The sequence below is a fragment of the Chiloscyllium punctatum genome, chromosome 31, assembly GCF_047496795.1.
Source record: "Chiloscyllium punctatum isolate Juve2018m chromosome 31, sChiPun1.3, whole genome shotgun sequence".
Lineage (NCBI taxonomy): Eukaryota > Metazoa > Chordata > Chondrichthyes > Orectolobiformes > Hemiscylliidae > Chiloscyllium > Chiloscyllium punctatum.
Genome location: NC_092769.1, coordinates 79,852,515 through 79,870,233, shown reverse-complemented (window position 1 = coordinate 79,870,233; position 17,719 = coordinate 79,852,515).

Below are 17,719 nucleotides of genomic sequence, written 5' to 3'. Positions count from 1 at the left end.
GTTTGGTGAGCGACGGAGTTTGGTGAGTGAGGGAATTTGATCAGTTCCTGAGTTTGGTAAGTGATGGAGTTTGATCAGTTAGGGAGTTTGGTGAGCAAGAGGTTTGGTGAGCGAGGGAGTTTGATTAGTTAGGGAGTTTGATCAGTTAGGGAGTTTGGTGAGTGAGGGAGTTTGATAAGTAAGAGAATTTGATGAGTAAGGAAGTTTGATGAACAAGGGAATTTGATAAGTTCGGCAGTTCAGTGAGCTTGGGAGTTTGGTAAGCGACCAGGTTTGGTGAGCGAGGGAGTTTGGTGAGTGAGGGAGTTTGATCAGTTAGGCAGTTTAGTAAGTGAGGGAGTTTGATCAGTTCGGGAGTTTGTGAGTGAGGAAGTTTGGTGAGCGAGGGAGTTTGGTGAGCGAGGGAGTTTGGTAAGTGAGGGAGTTTGGTGAGCGAGGGAGTTTGATCAGTTACGGAGTTTGGTGAGTGAGGGAGTTTGGTGAGTGAGGGAGTTTGGTAAATGAAGGAGTTTGGTGAGCGACGGAGTTTTGTGAGTGAGGGAGTTTGGTGAGCGAGGGAGTTTGGTGAGCGAGGGTGTTTGATCAGTTAGGGAGCTTGGCGAGTGAGGGAGTTTGGTGAGTGAGGGAGTTTGGTGAGTGAGGGAGTTTGGTAAGTGACCGAGTTTGATCAGTTAGGGAGTTTGGTGAGTGAGGGCGTTTGATCAGTTAGGGAGTTTGATCAGTTAGGGAGTTTGGTGAGCGAGGAAGTTTGGTGAGCGAGGGAGTTTGATCAGTTAGGGAGTTTGGTGAGTGAGGGAGTTTGGTAAGTGAGGGAGTTTGATCAATTAGGGAATTTGGTGAGCGAGGGGGTTTGGTGAGTGAGGGAGTTTGATCAGTAAGGGAGTTTGGTAAGTGAGGGAGTTTGGTGAGTGAGGGAGTTTGATCAGTTAAACAATTTGGTGAGCGAGGGAGTTTGGTGAGTGAGAGAATTTGATCAGTTAGGGAATTTGGTGAGCGAGGGAATTTGGTGAGTGAGAGAGTTTGATCAGTTAGGGAGTTTGGTGAGTGAGGGAATTTGATCAGTTAGGGAGTTTGGTGAGTGAAGGAATTTGATCAGTTAGGGAGTTTAATGAGTGAGGGAGTTTGATCAGTTCGGGAGTTTGGTGTGTGAGGGAGTTTGGTGAGCGAGGGAGTTTGATTAGTTAGGGAGTTTGGTGAGTGAGGGAGTTTGATTAGTTAGGGAGTTTGGTGAGTGAGGGAATTTGAACAGTTAGGCAGTTTGGTGAGCGAGGGAGTTTGATCGTTTAGGGAGTTTGGTAATTGAGCGAGTTTGATCAGTTAGGGAGTTTGGTGAGTGAGGGAGTTTGGCGAGCGAGGGAGTTTGATCAAATAGGGAGTTTGGTCAGTGAGGGAGTTTGGTGAGCGTGGCAGTTTGGTGAGTCAGGGGATTTGATCAGGGACCGGATTAGTGGTGCTGGAAGAGCACAGCAGTTCAGGCAGCATCCAACGAGCAGTGAAATCGACGTTTTGGGCAAAAGCCCTTCATCAGAAAGCCCTTCATCAAGGGCTGATGAAGGGCTTTTGCCCGAAACGTCGATTTCGCTGCTCGTTGGATGCTGCCTGAACTGCTGTGCTCTTCCAGCACCACTAATCCAGTATTTGCTTTCCAGCATCTGCAGTCAATGTTTTTACCCGATTTGATCAGGGAGTTTGGTGAGTGACGGAATTTGGTGAGCGAGGGAGTTTGATCAGCTAGGGAGTTTGATCAGTTAGGGAGTTTGGTGAGTGAGGGAGTTTGGTGAGCGTGGGAGTTTGGTGAGTGAGGGAGTTTGATCAGTTAGGCAGTTTGGTGAGCAAGGGAGTTTGATCTGTTTGGGAGTTTGGTGAGCGAGGGAGTTTGGTGAGTGAGGGAGTTTGATCAGTTAGGCAGTTTGGTGAGCAAGGGAGTTTGATCAGTTAGGGAGTTTGGTGAGCGAGGGAGTTTGGTGAGTGAGGGAGTTTGATCACTTAGGCAGTTTGGTGAGCAAGGGAGTTTGATCGGTTAGGGAGTTTGGTGAGCGAGGGAGTTTGGTGAGCGAGGGAGTTTGGTGAGTGAGGGAGTTTGATCAGTTAGGCAGTTTGGTGAGTGAGGGAATTTGATCAGGGAGTTTGGTGAGTGAGGGAGTTTGGTGAGCAAGGGAGTTTGATCAGTTAGGCAGTTAGGTGAACGAGGGAGTTTGGTGAGTGAGGGAATTTGATCAGGGAGTTTGGTGAGTGAGGGAGTTTGGTGAGCAAGGGAGTTTGATCATTTAGGCAGTTAGGTGAGCGAGGGAGTTTGGTGAGTGAGGGAATTTGATCAGTTCGTGAGTTTGGTGAGTGAGGGAGTTTGGCGAGTGAGGGAATTTGATCGGGGAGTTTGGTGAGTGAGGGAGTTTGGTGAGCGAGGGAGTTTGATCAGTTAGGAAGTTTGGTAAGTGAGGGGGTTTGATCAGTTCGTGAGTTTGGTGAGCGAAGGAGTTTGGTGAGCGAGGGAGTTTGGTGAGTGTGGGAATTTGATCATTTAGGAAGTTTGGTAAGTGAGGGAGTTTGGGGAGCGAGGGAGTTTGATCAGTTAGGGAGTTTGGTGAGCAGGGGAGTTTGATCAGTTAAGCAGTTTGGTTAGTGAGGGAGTTTGATCAGTTAAGCAGTTTGGTGAGTGAGGGAGTTTGGTGAGTGAGGGAGTTTGGTGAGTGAGGGAGTTTGATCAGTTAGGGAGTTTGGTGAGTGAAGGAGTTTTATCAGTTAGGGAGTTTGGTGAGAGAGGGAGTCTGATCAGTTAGGAAGTTTGGTGAGTGAGGGAATTTGATCAGTTCGTGAGTTTGGTGAGTGAGGGAGTTTGGCGAGTGAGGGAGTTTGGTGAGTGAGGGGGTTTGATCAGTTCGTGAGTTTGGTGAGTGAAGGAGTTTGGTGAGTGCGGGAATTTGATCGGGGAGTTTGGTGAGTGAGGGAGTTTGGTGAGCGAGGGAGTTTGATCAGTTAGGAAGTTTGGTAAGTGAGGGGGTTTGATCAGTTCGTGAGTTTGGTGAGCGAAGGAGTTTGGTAAGCGAGGGAGTTTGGTGAGTGTGGGAATTTTATCACTTAGGAAGTTTGGTAAGTGAGGGGGTTTGGGGAGCGAGGGAGTTTGGTGAGTGAGGGAGTTTGATCAGTTAGGCAGTTTGGTGAGCAAGGGAGTTTGATCTGTTAGGGAGTTTGGTGAGTGAGTGAGTTTGGTGAGTGAGGGGTTTGATCAGTTAGGCAGTTTGATGAGCGAGGGAGTTTGATGAGTGAGGGAGTTTGATCAGTTAGGCAGTTTGGTGAGTGAGGGAGTTTGGTGAGTGAGGGAATTTGATCAGGGAGTTTGGTGAGTGAGGGAGTTTGGTGAGTGAGGGGGTATGATCAGTTAGGCAGTTTGATGAGCAAGGGAGTTTGGTGAGTGAGGGAGTTTGATCAGTTAGGCAGTTTGGTGAGTAAGGGAGTTTGGTGAGTGAGGGAATTTGATCAGGGAGTTTGGTGAGTGAGGGAGTTTGGTGAGCAAGGGAGTTTGATCATTTAGGCAGTTAGGTGAGCGAGGGAGTTTGGTGAGTGATTGAGTTTGATCAGTTAGGGAGTTTGGTGAGTGAGGGAGTTTGGTGAGTGAGGGGGTTTGGTGAGCGAGGGAGTTTGATCAGTTAGGGAGTTTGGTGAGCAGGGGAATTTGGTGAGTGAGGGAGCTTGGTAATTGAGGGAGTTTGATCAGTTAGGGAGTTTGGTGAGTGAGGGAATTTGAACAGTTAGGCAGTTTGGTGAGCGAGGGAGTTTGATCGTTTAGGGAGTTTGGTAATTGAGCGAGTTTGATCAGTTAGGGAGTTTGGTGAGTGAGGGAGTTTGGCGAGCGAGGGAGTTTGATCAAATAGGGAGTTTGGTCAGTGAGGGAGTTTGGTGAGCGTGGCAGTTTGGTGAGTCAGGGGATTTGATCAGGGACCGGATTAGTGGTGCTGGAAGAGCACAGCAGTTCAGGCAGCATCCAACGAGCAGTGAAATCGACGTTTTGGGCAAAAGCCCTTCATCAGAAAGCCCTTCATCAAGGGCTGATGAAGGGCTTTTGCCCGAAACGTCGATTTCGCTGCTCGTTGGATGCTGCCTGAACTGCTGTGCTCTTCCAGCACCACTAATCCAGTATTTGCTTTCCAGCATCTGCAGTCAATGTTTTTACCCGATTTGATCAGGGAGTTTGGTGAGTGACGGAATTTGGTGAGCGAGGGAGTTTGATCAGCTAGGGAGTTTGATCAGTTAGGGAGTTTGGTGAGTGAGGGAGTTTGGTGAGCGTGGGAGTTTGGTGAGTGAGGGAGTTTGATCAGTTAGGCAGTTTGGTGAGCAAGGGAGTTTGATCTGTTTGGGAGTTTGGTGAGCGAGGGAGTTTGGTGAGTGAGGGAGTTTGATCAGTTAGGCAGTTTGGTGAGCAAGGGAGTTTGATCAGTTAGGGAGTTTGGTGAGCGAGGGAGTTTGGTGAGTGAGGGAGTTTGATCACTTAGGCAGTTTGGTGAGCAAGGGAGTTTGATCGGTTAGGGAGTTTGGTGAGCGAGGGAGTTTGGTGAGCGAGGGAGTTTGGTGAGTGAGGGAGTTTGATCAGTTAGGCAGTTTGGTGAGTGAGGGAATTTGATCAGGGAGTTTGGTGAGTGAGGGAGTTTGGTGAGCAAGGGAGTTTGATCAGTTAGGCAGTTAGGTGAACGAGGGAGTTTGGTGAGTGAGGGAATTTGATCAGGGAGTTTGGTGAGTGAGGGAGTTTGGTGAGCAAGAGAGTTTGATCATTTAGGCAGTTAGGTGAGCGAGGGAGTTTGGTGAGTGAGGGAATTTGATCAGTTCGTGAGTTTGGTGAGTGAGGGAGTTTGGCGAGTGAGGGAATTTGATCGGGGAGTTTGGTGAGTGAGGGAGTTTGGTGAGCGAGGGAGTTTGATCAGTTAGGAAGTTTGGTAAGTGAGGGGGTTTGATCAGTTCGTGAGTTTGGTGAGCGAAGGAGTTTGGTGAGCGAGGGAGTTTGGTGAGTGTGGGAATTTGATCATTTAGGAAGTTTGGTAAGTGAGGGAGTTTGGGGAGCGAGGGAGTTTGATCAGTTAGGGAGTTTGGTGAGCAGGGGAGTTTGATCAGTTAAGCAGTTTGGTTAGTGAGGGAGTTTGATCAGTTAAGCAGTTTGGTGAGTGAGGGAGTTTGGTGAGTGAGGGAGCTTGGTAATTGAGGGAGTTTGATCAGTTATGGAGTTTGGTGAGTGAAGGAGTTTTATCAGTTAGGGAGTTTGGTGAGAGAGGGAGTCTGATCAGTTAGGAAGTTTGGTGAGTGAGGGAATTTGATCAGTTCGTGAGTTTGGTGAGTGAGGGAGTTTGGCGAGTGAGGGAGTTTGGTGAGTGAGGGGGTTTGATCAGTTCGTGAGGTTGGTGAGTGAAGGAGTTTGGTGAGTGAGGGAATTTGATCGGGGAGTTTGGTGAGTGAGGGAGTTTGGTGAGCGAGGGAGTTTGATCAGTTAGGAAGTTTGGTAAGTGAGGGGGTTTGATCAGTTCGTGAGTTTGGTGAGCGAAGGAGTTTGGTGAGCGAGGGAGTTTGGTGAGTGTGGGAATTTTATCACTTAGGAAGTTTGGTAAGTGAGGGGGTTTGGGGAGCGAGGGAGTTTGGTGAGTGAGGGAGTTTGATCAGTTAGGCAGTTTGGTGAGCAAGGGAGTTTGATCTGTTAGGGAGTTTGGTGAGTGAGTGAGTTTGGTGAGTGAGGGGTTTGATCAGTTAGGTAGTTTGATGAGCGAGGGAGTTTGGTGAGTGAGGGAGTTTGATCAGTTAGGCAGTTTGGTGAGTGAGGGAGTTTGGTGAGTGAGGGAATTTGATCAGGGAGTTTGGTGAGTGAGGGAGTTTGGTGAGTGAGGGGGTATGATCAGTTAGGCAGTTTGATGAGCAAGGGAGTTTGGTGAGTGAGGGAGTTTGATCAGTTAGGCAGTTTGGTGAGTAAGGGAGTTTGGTGAGTGAGGGAATTTGATCAGGGAGTTTGGTGAGTGAGGGAGTTTGGTGAGCAAGGGAGTTTGATCATTTAGGCAGTTAGGTGAGCGAGGGAGTTTGGTGAGTGATTGAGTTTGATCAGTTAGGGAGTTTGGTGAGTGAGGGAGTTTGGTGAGTGAGGGGGTTTGGTGAGCGAGGGAGTTTGATCAGTTAGGGAGTTTGGTGAGCAGGGGAGTTTGATCAGTTAAGCAGTTTGGTGAGTGAGGGAGTTTGATCAGTTAAGCAGTTTGGTGAGCGAGGGAGTTTGGTGAGTGAGGGAGTTTGATCACTTAGGCAGTTTGGTGAGCAAGGGAGTTTGATCGGTTAGGGAGTTTGGTGAGCGAGGGAGTTTGGTGAGCGAGGGAGTTTGGTGAGTGAGGGAGTTTGATCAGTTAGGCAGTTTGGTGAGTGAGGGAATTTGATCAGGGAGTTTGGTGAGTGAGGGAGTTTGGTGAGCAAGGGAGTTTGATCATTTAGGCAGTTAGGTGAACGAGGGAGTTTGGTGAGTGAGGGAATTTGATCAGGGAGTTTGGTGAGTGAGGGAGTTTGGTGAGCAAGGGAGTTTGATCATTTAGGCAGTTAGGTGAGCGAGGGAGTTTGGTGAGTGAGGGAATTTGATCAGTTCGTGAGTTTGGTGAGTGAGGGAGTTTGGCGAGTGAGGGAATTTGATCGGGGAGTTTGGTGAGTGAGGGAGTTTGGTGAGCGAGGGAGTTTGATCAGTTAGGAAGTTTGGTAAGTGAGGGGGTTTGATCAGTTCGTGAGTTTGGTGAGCGAAGGAGTTTGGTGAGCGAGGGAGTTTGGTGAGTGTGGGAATTTGATCATTTAGGAAGTTTGGTAAGTGAGGGAGTTTGGGGAGCGAGGGAGTTTGATCAGTTAGGGAGTTTGGTGAGCAGGGGAGTTTGATCAGTTAAGCAGTTTGGTTAGTGAGGGAGTTTGATCAGTTAAGCAGTTTGGTGAGTGAGGGAGTTTGGTGAGTGAGGGAGTTTGGTGAGTGAGGGAGCTTGGTAATTGAGGGAGTTTGATCAGTTAGGGAGTTTGGTGAGTGAAGGAGTTTTATCAGTTAGGGAGTTTGGTGAGAGAGGGAGTCTGATCAGTTAGGAAGTTTGGTGAGTGAGGGAATTTGATCAGTTCGTGAGTTTGGTGAGTGAGGGAGTTTGGCGAGTGAGGGAGTTTGGTGAGTGAGGGGGTTTGATCAGTTCGTGAGTTTGGTGAGTGAAGGAGTTTGGTGAGTGCGGGAATTTGATCGGGGAGTTTGGTGAGTGAGGGAGTTTGGTGAGCGAGGGAGTTTGATCAGTTAGGAAGTTTGGTAAGTGAGGGGGTTTGATCAGTTCGTGAGTGTGGTGAGCGAAGGAGTTTGGTGAGCGAGGGAGTTTGGTGAGTGTGGGAATTTTATCACTTAGGAAGTTTGGTAAGTGAGGGGGTTTGGGGAGCGAGGGAGTTTGGTGAGTGACGGAGTTTGATCAGTTAGGCAGTTTGGTGAGCAAGGGAGTTTGATCTGTTAGGGAGTTTGGTGAGTGAGTGAGTTTGGTGAGTGAGGGGTTTGATCAGTTAGGCAGTTTGATGAGCGAGGGAGTTTGGTGAGTGAGGGAGTTTGATCAGTTAGGCAGTTTGGTGAGTGAGGGAGTTTGGTGAGTGAGGGAATTTGATCAGGGAGTTTGGTGAGTGAGGGAGTTTGGTGAATGAGGGGGTATGATCAGTTAGGCAGTTTGATGAGCAAGGGAGTTTGGTGAGTGAGGGAGTTTGATCAGTTAGGCAGTTTGGTGAGTAAGGGAGTTTGGTGAGTGAGGGAATTTGATCAGGGAGTTTGGTGAGTGAGGGAGTTTGGTGAGCAAGGGAGTTTGATCATTTAGGCAGTTAGGTGAGCGAGGGAGTTTGGTGAGTGATTGAGTTTGATCAGTTAGGGAGTTTGGTGAGTGAGGGAGTTTGGTGAGTGAGGGGGTTTGGTGAGCGAGGGAGTTTGATCAGTTAGGGAGTTTGGTGAGCAGGGGAGTTTGGTGAGTGAGGGAGCTTGGTAATTGAGGGAGTTTGATCAGTTAGGGAGTTTGGTGAGTGAGGGAATTTGAACAGTTAGGCAGTTTGGTGAGCGAGGGAGTTTGATCGTTTAGGGAGTTTGGTAATTGAGCGAGTTTGATCAGTTAGGGAGTTTGGTGAGTGAGGGAGTTTGGCGAGCGAGGGAGTTTGATCAAATAGGGAGTTTGGTCAGTGAGGGAGTTTGGTGAGCGTGGCAGTTTGGTGAGTCAGGGGATTTGATCAGGGACCGGATTAGTGGTGCTGGAAGAGCACAGCAGTTCAGGCAGCATCCAACGAGCAGTGAAATCGACGTTTTGGGCAAAAGCCCTTCATCAGAAAGCCCTTCATCAAGGGCTGATGAAGGGCTTTTGCCCGAAACGTCGATTTCGCTGCTCGTTGGATGCTGCCTGAACTGCTGTGCTCTTCCAGCACCACTAATCCAGTATTTGCTTTCCAGCATCTGCAGTCAATGTTTTTACCCGATTTGATCAGGGAGTTTGGTGAGTGACGGAATTTGGTGAGCGAGGGAGTTTGATCAGCTAGGGAGTTTGATCAGTTAGGGAGTTTGGTGAGTGAGGGAGTTTGGTGAGCGTGGGAGTTTGGTGAGTGAGGGAGTTTGATCAGTTAGGCAGTTTGGTGAGCAAGGGAGTTTGATCTGTTTGGGAGTTTGGTGAGCGAGGGAGTTTGGTGAGTGAGGGAGTTTGATCAGTTAGGCAGTTTGGTGAGCAAGGGAGTTTGATCAGTTAGGGAGTTTGGTGAGCGAGGGAGTTTGGTGAGTGAGGGAGTTTGATCACTTAGGCAGTTTGGTGAGCAAGGGAGTTTGATCGGTTAGGGAGTTTGGTGAGCGAGGGAGTTTGGTGAGCGAGGGAGTTTGGTGAGTGAGGGAGTTTGATCAGTTAGGCAGTTTGGTGAGTGAGGGAATTTGATCAGGAAGTTTGGTGAGTGAGGGAGTTTGGTGAGCAAGGGAGTTTGATCAGTTAGGCAGTTAGGTGAACGAGGGAGTTTGGTGAGTGAGGGAATTTGATCAGGGAGTTTGGTGAGTGAGGGAGTTTGGTGAGCAAAGGAGTTTGATCATTTAGGCAGTTAGGTGAGCGAGGGAGTTTGGTGAGTGAGGGAATTTGATCAGTTCGTGAGTTTGGTGAGTGAGGGAGTTTGGCGAGTGAGGGAATTTGATCGGGGAGTTTGGTGAGTGAGGGAGTTTGGTGAGCGAGGGAGTTTGATCAGTTAGGAAGTTTGGTAAGTGAGGGGGTTTGATCAGTTCGTGAGTTTGGTGAGCGAAGGAGTTTGGTGAGCGAGGGAGTTTGGTGAGTGTGGGAATTTGATCATTTAGGAAGTTTGGTAAGTGAGGGAGTTTGGGGAGCGAGGGAGTTTGATCAGTTAGGGAGTTTGGTGAGCAGGGGAGTTTGATCAGTTAAGCAGTTTGGTTAGTGAGGGAGTTTGATCAGTTAAGCAGTTTGGTGAGTGAGGGAGTTTGGTGAGTGAGGGAGCTTGGTAATTGAGGGAGTTTGATCAGTTAGGGAGTTTGGTGAGTGAAGGAGTTTTATCAGTTAGGGAGTTTGGTGAGAGAGGGAGTCTGATCAGTTAGGAAGTTTGGTGAGTGAGGGAATTTGATCAGTTCGTGAGTTTGGTGAGTGAGGGAGTTTGGCGAGTGAGGGAGTTTGGTGAGTGAGGGGGTTTGATCAGTTCGTGAGGTTGGTGAGTGAAGGAGTTTGGTGAGTGAGGGAATTTGATCGGGGAGTTTGGTGAGTGAGGGAGTTTGGTGAGCGAGGGAGTTTGATCAGTTAGGAAGTTTGGTAAGTGAGGGGGTTTGATCAGTTCGTGAGTTTGGTGAGCGAAGGAGTTTGGTGAGCGAGGGAGTTTGGTGAGTGTGGGAATTTTATCACTTAGGAAGTTTGGTAAGTGAGGGGGTTTGGGGAGCGAGGGAGTTTGGTGAGTGAGGGAGTTTGATCAGTTAGGCAGTTTGGTGAGCAAGGGAGTTTGATCTGTTAGGGAGTTTGGTGAGTGAGTGAGTTTGGTGAGTGAGGGGTTTGATCAGTTAGGTAGTTTGATCAGTTAGGCAGTTTGGTGAGTGAGGGAGTTTGGTGAGTGAGGGAATTTGATCAGGGAGTTTGGTGAGTAAGGGAGTTTGGTGAGTGAGGGGGTATGATCAGTTAGGCAGTTTGATGAGCAAGGGAGTTTGGTGAGTGAGGGAGTTTGATCAGTTAGGCAGTTTGGTGAGTAAGGGAGTTTGGTGAGTGAGGGAATTTGATCAGGGAGTTTGGTGAGTGAGGGAGTTTGGTGAGCAAGGGAGTTTGATCATTTAGGCAGTTAGGTGAGCGAGGGAGTTTGGTGAGTGATTGAGTTTGATCAGTTAGGGAGTTTGGTGAGTGAGGGAGTTTGGTGAGTGAGGGGGTTTGGTGAGCGAGGGAGTTTGATCAGTTAGGGAGTTTGGTGAGCAGGGGAGTTTGATCAGTTAAGCAGTTTGGTGAGTGAGGGAGTTTGATCAGTTAAGCAGTTTGGTGAGTGAGGGAGTTTGGTGAGTGAGGGAGCTTGGTAATTGAGGGAGTTTGATCAGTTAGGGAGTTTGGTGAGTGAAGGAGTTTTATCAGTTAGAGAGTTTGGTGAGAGAGGGAGTTTGATCAGTTAGAAAGTTTGGTGAGTGAGGGAATTTGATCAGTTCGTGAGTTTGGTGAGTGAGGGAGTTTGGCGAGTGAGGGAGTTTGGTGAGTGAGGGGGTTTGATCAGTTCGTGAGTTTGGTGAGTGAAGGAGTTTGGTGAGTGAGGGAATTTGATCGGGGAGTTTGTTGAGTGAGGGAGTTGGGTGAGCGAGGGAGTTTGATCAGTTAAGAAGTTTGGTAAGTGAGCGGGTTTGATCAGTTCGTGAGTTTGGTGAGCGAAGGAGTTTGGTGAGCGAGGGAGTTTGGTGTGTGTGGGAATTTGATTACTTAGGAAGTTTGGTAAGTGAGGGTGTTTGGGGAGCGAGGGAGTTTGGTGAGTGAGGGAGTTTGATCAGTTAGGCAGTTTGGTAAGCAAGGGAGTTTGATCTGTTAGGGAGTTTGGTGATTGAGGGAGTTTGGTGAGTGAGGGGGTTTGATCAGTTAGGCAGTTTGATGAGCGAGGGAGTTTGGTGAGTGAGGGAGTTTGATCAGTTAGGCAGTTTGGTGAGTGAGGGAGTTTGGTGAGTGAAGGAATTTGATCAGGGAGTTTGGTGAGTGAGGGAGTTTGGTGAGCAAGGGAGTTTGATCATTTAGGCAGTTAGGTGAGCGAGGGAGTTTGGTGAGTGATGGAGTTTGATCAGTTAGGGAGTTTGGTGAGTGAGGGAGTTTGGTGAGTGAGGGGGTTTGGTGAGCGAGGGAGTTTGATCAGTTAGGGAGTTTGGTGAGCAGGGGAGTTTGATCAGTTAAGCAGTTTGGTGAGTGAGGGAGTTTGATCAGTTAAGCAGTTTGGTGAGTGAGGGAGTTTGGTGAGTGAGGGAATTTGATCACTTCGGGAGTTTGGTGAGTGAGGGAGGTTGGTAATTGAGGGAGTTTGATCAGTTAGGGAGTTTGGTGAGTGAAGGAGTTTTATCAGTTAGGGAGTTTGGTGAGTTAGGGAGTTTGGTGAGCGAGGGAGTTGATCACTTAGGAAGTTTGGTGAGTGAGGGAATTTTATCAGTTTGTGAGTTTGGTGAGTGAGGGAGTTTGGCGAGTGAGGGAGTTTGGTAAGTGAGGGGGTTTGATCAGTTCGTGAGTTTGGTGAGTGCAGGAGTTTGGTGAGTGAGGGAATTTGATCGGGGAGTTGGGTGAGTGAGGGAGTTTGGTGAGCGAGGGAGTTTGATCAGTTAGGAAGTTTGGTAAGTGAGGGAGTTTGGTGGGTGAGGGAGTTTGGTGAGTGAGGGAGTTTGATCAGTTAGGGAGTTTGGTGAGTGAGGGAAGTTAATCAGTTCGTGAGTTTGGTGAGTGAGGGAGGTTGGTGAACGAGGGAGTTTGGTGAGTGAGGGGGTTTGATCAGTTAGTGAGTTTGGTGAGTGAGGGAGTAAGCCCTGAAGAAGGGCTTATGCCTGAAATGTTAATTCTCCTGTTCCTTGGATGCTGCCTGACCAGCTGCCCTTTTCCAGCAACACATTTTCAGCTCTGATCTCCAGCATCTGCAGTCCTCACTTTCTCCTGTTTGGTGAGCGAGGCAGTTTGGTGAGCTAGGGATGTTTGGTTAATTAGGCAGTTTGGTGAGTGAGGGAGTTTGGTGAGTGAGGGTGTTCGGTGAGTGAGTGAGTTTGATCAGTTAGGGAGTTTGGTGTGCGAGGGAGTTTGGTGCGTGAGGGAGTTTGATCAGTTAGGCAGTTTGGTGAGCGGGGGAGTTTGGTGAGAAGGGAGTTTGGTGAGGGAGTTTGGTGAGTGAGGGGGTTTGGTGAGTGAGGGAGTTTGATCAGTTAGGCAGTTTGGTGAGTGAGGGAGTTTGATCAGTTAGGCAGTTTGGTGAGCGGGGGAGTTTGGTGAGAAGGGAGTTTGGTGAGTGAGGGAGTGTGATCAGTTAGGGAATTTGGTGAGCAAGGGAGTTTGATCTGTTAGGGAGTTTGGTGAGCGAGGGAGTTTGGTGAGTGAGGGAGTTTGATCAGTAAGGCAGTTTGGTGAGCAGGGGAGTTTGGTGAGCGAGGGAGTTTGATCAGTTCGTGAGTTTGGTGAGTGAGGGAGTTTGGCGAGTGAGGGAGTTTGGTGAGTGAGGGGGTTTGATCAGTTCGTGAGTTTGGTGAGTGAAGGAGTTTGGTGAGTGAGGGAATTTGATCGGGGAGTTTGGTGAGTGAGGGAGTTTGGTGAGCGACAGAGTTTGATCAGTTAGGAAGTTTGGTAAGTGAGGGGGTTTGATCAGTTCGTGAGTTTGGTGAGCGAGGGAGTTTGGTGAGTGAGGGGGTTTGATCAGTTAGGGAGTTTGCTGAGTGAGGGAGTTTGGTGAGTGTGGGAAATTGATCACTTAGGAAGTTTGGTAAGTGAGGGAGTTTGGGGAGCGAGGGAGTTTGGTGAGTGAGGGAGTTTGATCAGTTAGGCAGTTTGGTGAGCAAGGGAGTTTGATCTGTTAGGGAGTTTGGTGAGTGAGGGAGTTTGGTGAGTGAGGGGGTTTGATCAGTTAGGCAGTTTGATGAGCGAGGGAGTTTGGTGAGTGAGGGAGTTTGGTGAGCGAGGGAGTTTGGTGAGTGAGGGGGTTTGATCAGTTAGTGAGTTTGCTGAGTGAGGGAGTTTGGTGAGTGTGGGAATTTGATCACTTAGGAAGTTTGGTAAGTGAGGGAGTTTGGGGAGCGAGGGAGTTTGGTGAGTGAGGGAGTTTGATCAGTTAGGCAGTTTGGTGAGCAAGGGAGTTTGATCTGTTCGGGAGTTTGGTGAGTGAGGGAGTTTGGTGAGTGAGGGGGTTTGATCAGTTAGGCAGTTTGATGAGTGAGGGAGTTTGGTGAGTGAGGGAGTTTGATCAGTTAGGCAGTTTGGTGAGCAAGGGAGATTGATCTGTTAGGGAGTTTGGTGAGTGAGGGAGTTTGGTGAGTGAGGGGGTATGATCAGTTAGGCAGTTTGATGAGCAAGGGAGTTTGGTGAGTGAGGGAGTTTGATCAGTTAGGCAGTTTGGTGAGTAAGGGAGTTTGGGGAGTGAGGGAATTTGATCAGGGAGTTTGGTGAGTGAGGGAGTTTGGTGAGCAAGGGAGTTTGATCATTTAGGCAGTTAGGTGAGCGAGGGAGTTTGGTGAGTGAGGGAGTTTGATCAGTTAGGGAGTTTGGTGAGTGAGGGAGTTTGGTGAGTGAGGGGGTTTGGTGAGCGAGGGAGTTTGATCAGTTAGGAAGTTTGGTAAGTGAGGGGGTTTGATCAGTTCGTGAGTTTGGTGAGCGAAGGAGTTTGGTGAGCGAGGGAGTTTGGTGAGTGAGGGGGTTTGATCAGTTAGTGAGTTTGCTGAGTGAGGGAGTTTGGTGAGTGTGGGAATTTGATCACTTAGGAAGTTTGGTAAGTGAGGGAGTTTGGGGAGCGAGGGAGTTTGATCAGTTAGGCAGTTTGGTGAGCAAGGGAGTTTGATCTGTTAGGGAGTTTGGTGAGTGAGGGAGTTTGGTGAGTGAGGGGGTTTGATGAGTTAGGCAGTTTGATGAGCGAGGGAGTTTGGTAAGTGAGGGAGTTTGGTGGGTGAGGGAGTTTGGTGAGTGAGGGAGTTTGATCAGTTAGGGAGTTTGGTGAGTGAGGGAAGTTGATCAGTTCGTGAGTTTGGTGAGTGAGGGAGGTTGGTGAACGAGGGAGTTTGGTGAGTGAGGGGGTTTGATCAGTTAGGGAGTTTGGTGAGTGAGGGAGTAAGCCCTGAAGAAGGGCTTATGCCTGAAATGTTAATTCTCCTGTTCCTTGGATGCTGCCTGACCAGCTGCCCTTTTCCAGCAACACATTTTCAGCTCTGATCTCCAGCATCTGCAGTTCTCACTTTCTCCTGTTTGGTGAGCGAGGCAGTTTGGTGAGCTAGGGATGGTTGGTTAATTAGGCAGTTTGGTGAGTGAGGGAGTTTGGTGAGTGAGGGTGTTCGGTGAGTGAGTGAGTTTGATCAGTTAGGGAGTTTGGTGTGCGAGGGAGTTTGGTGCGTGAGGGAGTTTGATCAGTTAGGCAGTTTGGTGACCGGGGGAGTTTGGTGAGAAGGGAGTTTGGTGAGGGAGTTTGGTGAGTGAGGGGGTTTGGTGAGTGAGGGAGTTTGATCAGTTCGGCAGTTTGGTGAGTGAGGGAGTTTGATCAGTTAGGCAGTTTGGTGAGCGGGGGAATTTGGTGAGAAGGGAGTTTGGTGAGTGAGGGAGTGTGATCAGTTAGGGAATTTGGTGAGCAAGGGAGTTTGATCTGTTAGGGAGTTTGGTGAGCGAGGGAGTTTGGTGAGTGAGGGAGTTTGATCAGTAAGGCAGTTTGGTGAGCAGGGGAGTTTGGTGAGCGAGGGGGTTTGATCAGTTCGTGAGTTTGGTGAGTGAGGGAGTTAGGCGAGTGAGGGAGTTTGGTGAGTGAGGGGGTTTGATCAGTTCGTGAGTTTGGTGAGTGAAGGAGTTTGGTGAGTGAGGGAATTTGATCGGGGAGTTTGGTGAGTGAGGGAGTTTGGTGAGCGACGGAGTTTGATCAGTTAGGAAGTTTGGTAAGTGAGGGGGTTTGATCAGTTCGTGAGTTTGGTGAGCGAAGGAGTTTGGTGAGCGAGGGAGTTTGGTGAGTGAGGGGGTTTGATCCGTTAGTGAGTTTGCTGAGTGAGGGAGTTTGGTGAGTGTGGGAATTTGATCACTTAGGAAGTTTGGTAAGTGAGGGAGTTTGGTTAGTGAGGGAGTTTGATCAGTTAGGCAGTTTGGTGAGCAAGGGAGTTTGATCTGTTAGGGAGTTTGGTGAGTGAGGGAGTTTGGTGAGTGAGGGGGTTTGATCAGTTAGGCAGTTTGATGAGCGAGGGAGTTTGGTGAGTGAGGGAGTTTGATCAGTTAGGCAGTTTGGTGAGTAAGGGAGTTTGGTGAGTGAGGGAATTTGATCAGGGAGTTTGGTGAGTGAGGGAGTTTGGTGAGCAAGGGGGTTTGATCATTTAGGCAGTTAGGTGAGCGAGGGAGTTTGGTGAGTGATGGAGTTTGATCAGTTAGGGAGTTTGGTGAGTGAGGGAGTTTGGTGAGTGAGGGGGTTTGGTGAGCGAGGGAGTTTGATCAGTTAGGGAGTTTGGTGAGTGAGGGAGTTTGGTGAGTGAGGGGGTTTGGTGAGTGAGTGAGTTTGATCAGTTAGGCAGTTTGGTGAGCGAGGGAGTTTGGTGAGTGATGGAGTTTGATCAGTTAGGGAGTTTGGTGAGTGAGGGAGTTTGTTGAGTGAGGGGGTTTGGTGAGCGAGGGAGTTTGATCAGTTAGGGAGTTTGGTGAGCAGGGGAGTTTGATCAGTTAAGCAGTTTGGTGAGTGAGGGAGTTTGATCAGTTAGGGAGTGTGGTGAGTGAGGGGGTTTGGTGAGTGAGGGGGTTTGGTGAGTGAGTGAGTTTGACCAGTTTGGCAGTTTGGTGAGCGAGGGAGTTTGGTGAGTGATGGAGTTTGATCAGTTAGGGAGTTTGGTGAGTGAGGGAGTTTGGTGAGTGAGGGAGTGTGATCAGTTAGGGAATTTGGTGAGCAAGGGAGTTTGATCTGTTAGGGAGTTTGGTGAGCGAGGGAGTTTGGTGAGTGAGGGAGTTTGATCAGTAAGGCAGTTTGGTGAGCAGGGGAGTTTGGTGAGCGAGGGAGTTTGATCAGTTCGTGAGTTTGGTGAGTGAGGGAGTTTGGCGAGTGAGGGAGTTTGGTGAGTGAGGGGGTTTGATCAGTTCGTGAGTTTGGTGAGTGAAGGAGTTTGGTGAGTGAGGGAATTTGATCGGGGAGTTTGGTGAGTGAGGGAGTTTGGTGAGCGACGGAGTTTGATCAGTTAGGAAGTTTGGTAAGTGAGGGGGTTTGATCAGTTTGTGAGTTTGGTGAGCGAAGGAGTTTGGTGAGCGAGGGAGTTTGGTGAGTGAGGGGGTTTGATCCGTTAGTGAGTTTGCTGAGTGAGGGAGTTTGGTGAGTGTGGGAATTTGATCACTTAGGAAGTTTGGTAAGTGAGGGAGTTTGGTTAGTGAGGGAGTTTGATCAGTTAGGCAGTTTGGTGAGCAAGGGAGTTTGATCTGTTAGGGAGTTTGGTGAGTGAGGGAGTTTGGTGAGTGAGGGGGTTTGATCAGTTAGGCAGTTTGATGAGCGAGGGAGTTTGGTGAGTGAGGGAGTTTGATCAGTTAGGCAGTTTGGTGAGTAAGGGAGTTTGGTGAGTGAGGGAATTTGATCAGGGAGTTTGGTGAGTGAGGGAGTTTGGTGAGCAAGGGGGTTTGATCATTTAGGCAGTTAGGTGAGCGAGGGAGTTTGGTGAGTGATGGAGTTTGATCAGTTAGGGAGTTTGGTGAGTGAGGGAGTTTGGTGAGTGAGGGGGTTTGGTGAGCGAGGGAGTTTGATCAGTTAGGGAGTTTGGTGAGCAGGGGAGTTTGATCAGTTAAGCAGTTTGGTGAGTGAGGGAGTTTGATCAGTTAGGGAGTTTGGTGAGTGAGGGGGTTTGGTGAGTGAGTGAGTTTGATCAGTTAGGCAGTTTGGTGAGCGAGGGAGTTTGGTGAGTGATGGAGTTTGATCAGTTAGGGAGTTTGGTGAGTGAGGGAGTTTGGTGAGTGAGGGGGTTTGGTGAGCGAGGGAGTTTGATCACTTAGGGAGATTGGTGAGTGAGGGAGCTTGGTAATTGAGGGAGTTTGATCAGTTAGGGAGTTTGGTGAGTGAAGGAGTTTTATCAGTTAGGGAGTTTGGTGAGTTAGGGAGTTTGGTGAGCGAGGGAGTTTGATCACTTAGGAAGTTTGGTGAGTGAGGGAATTTTATCAGTTTGTGAGTTTGGTGAGTGAGGGAGTTTGGCGAGTGAGGGAGTTTGGTGAGTGAGGGGGTTTGATCAATTCGTGAGTTTGGTGAGTGAAGGAGTTTGGTGAGTGAGGGAATTTGATCGGGGAGTTTGGTGAGTGAGGGAGTTTGGTGAGCGAGGGAGTTTGATCAGTTAGGAAGTTTGGTGAGTTAGGGAAGTTGATCAGTTCGTGAGTTTGGTGAGTGAGGGAGGTTCGTGAACGAGGGAGTTTGGTGAGTGAGGGGGTTTGATCAGTTAGTGAGTTTGGTGAGTGAGGGAGTAAGCCCTGAAGAAGGGCTTATGCCTGAAATGTTAATTCTCCTGTTCCTTGGATGCTGCCTGACCAGTTGCCCTTTTCCAGCAACACATTTTCAGCTCTGATCTCCAGCATCTGCAGTCCTCACTTTC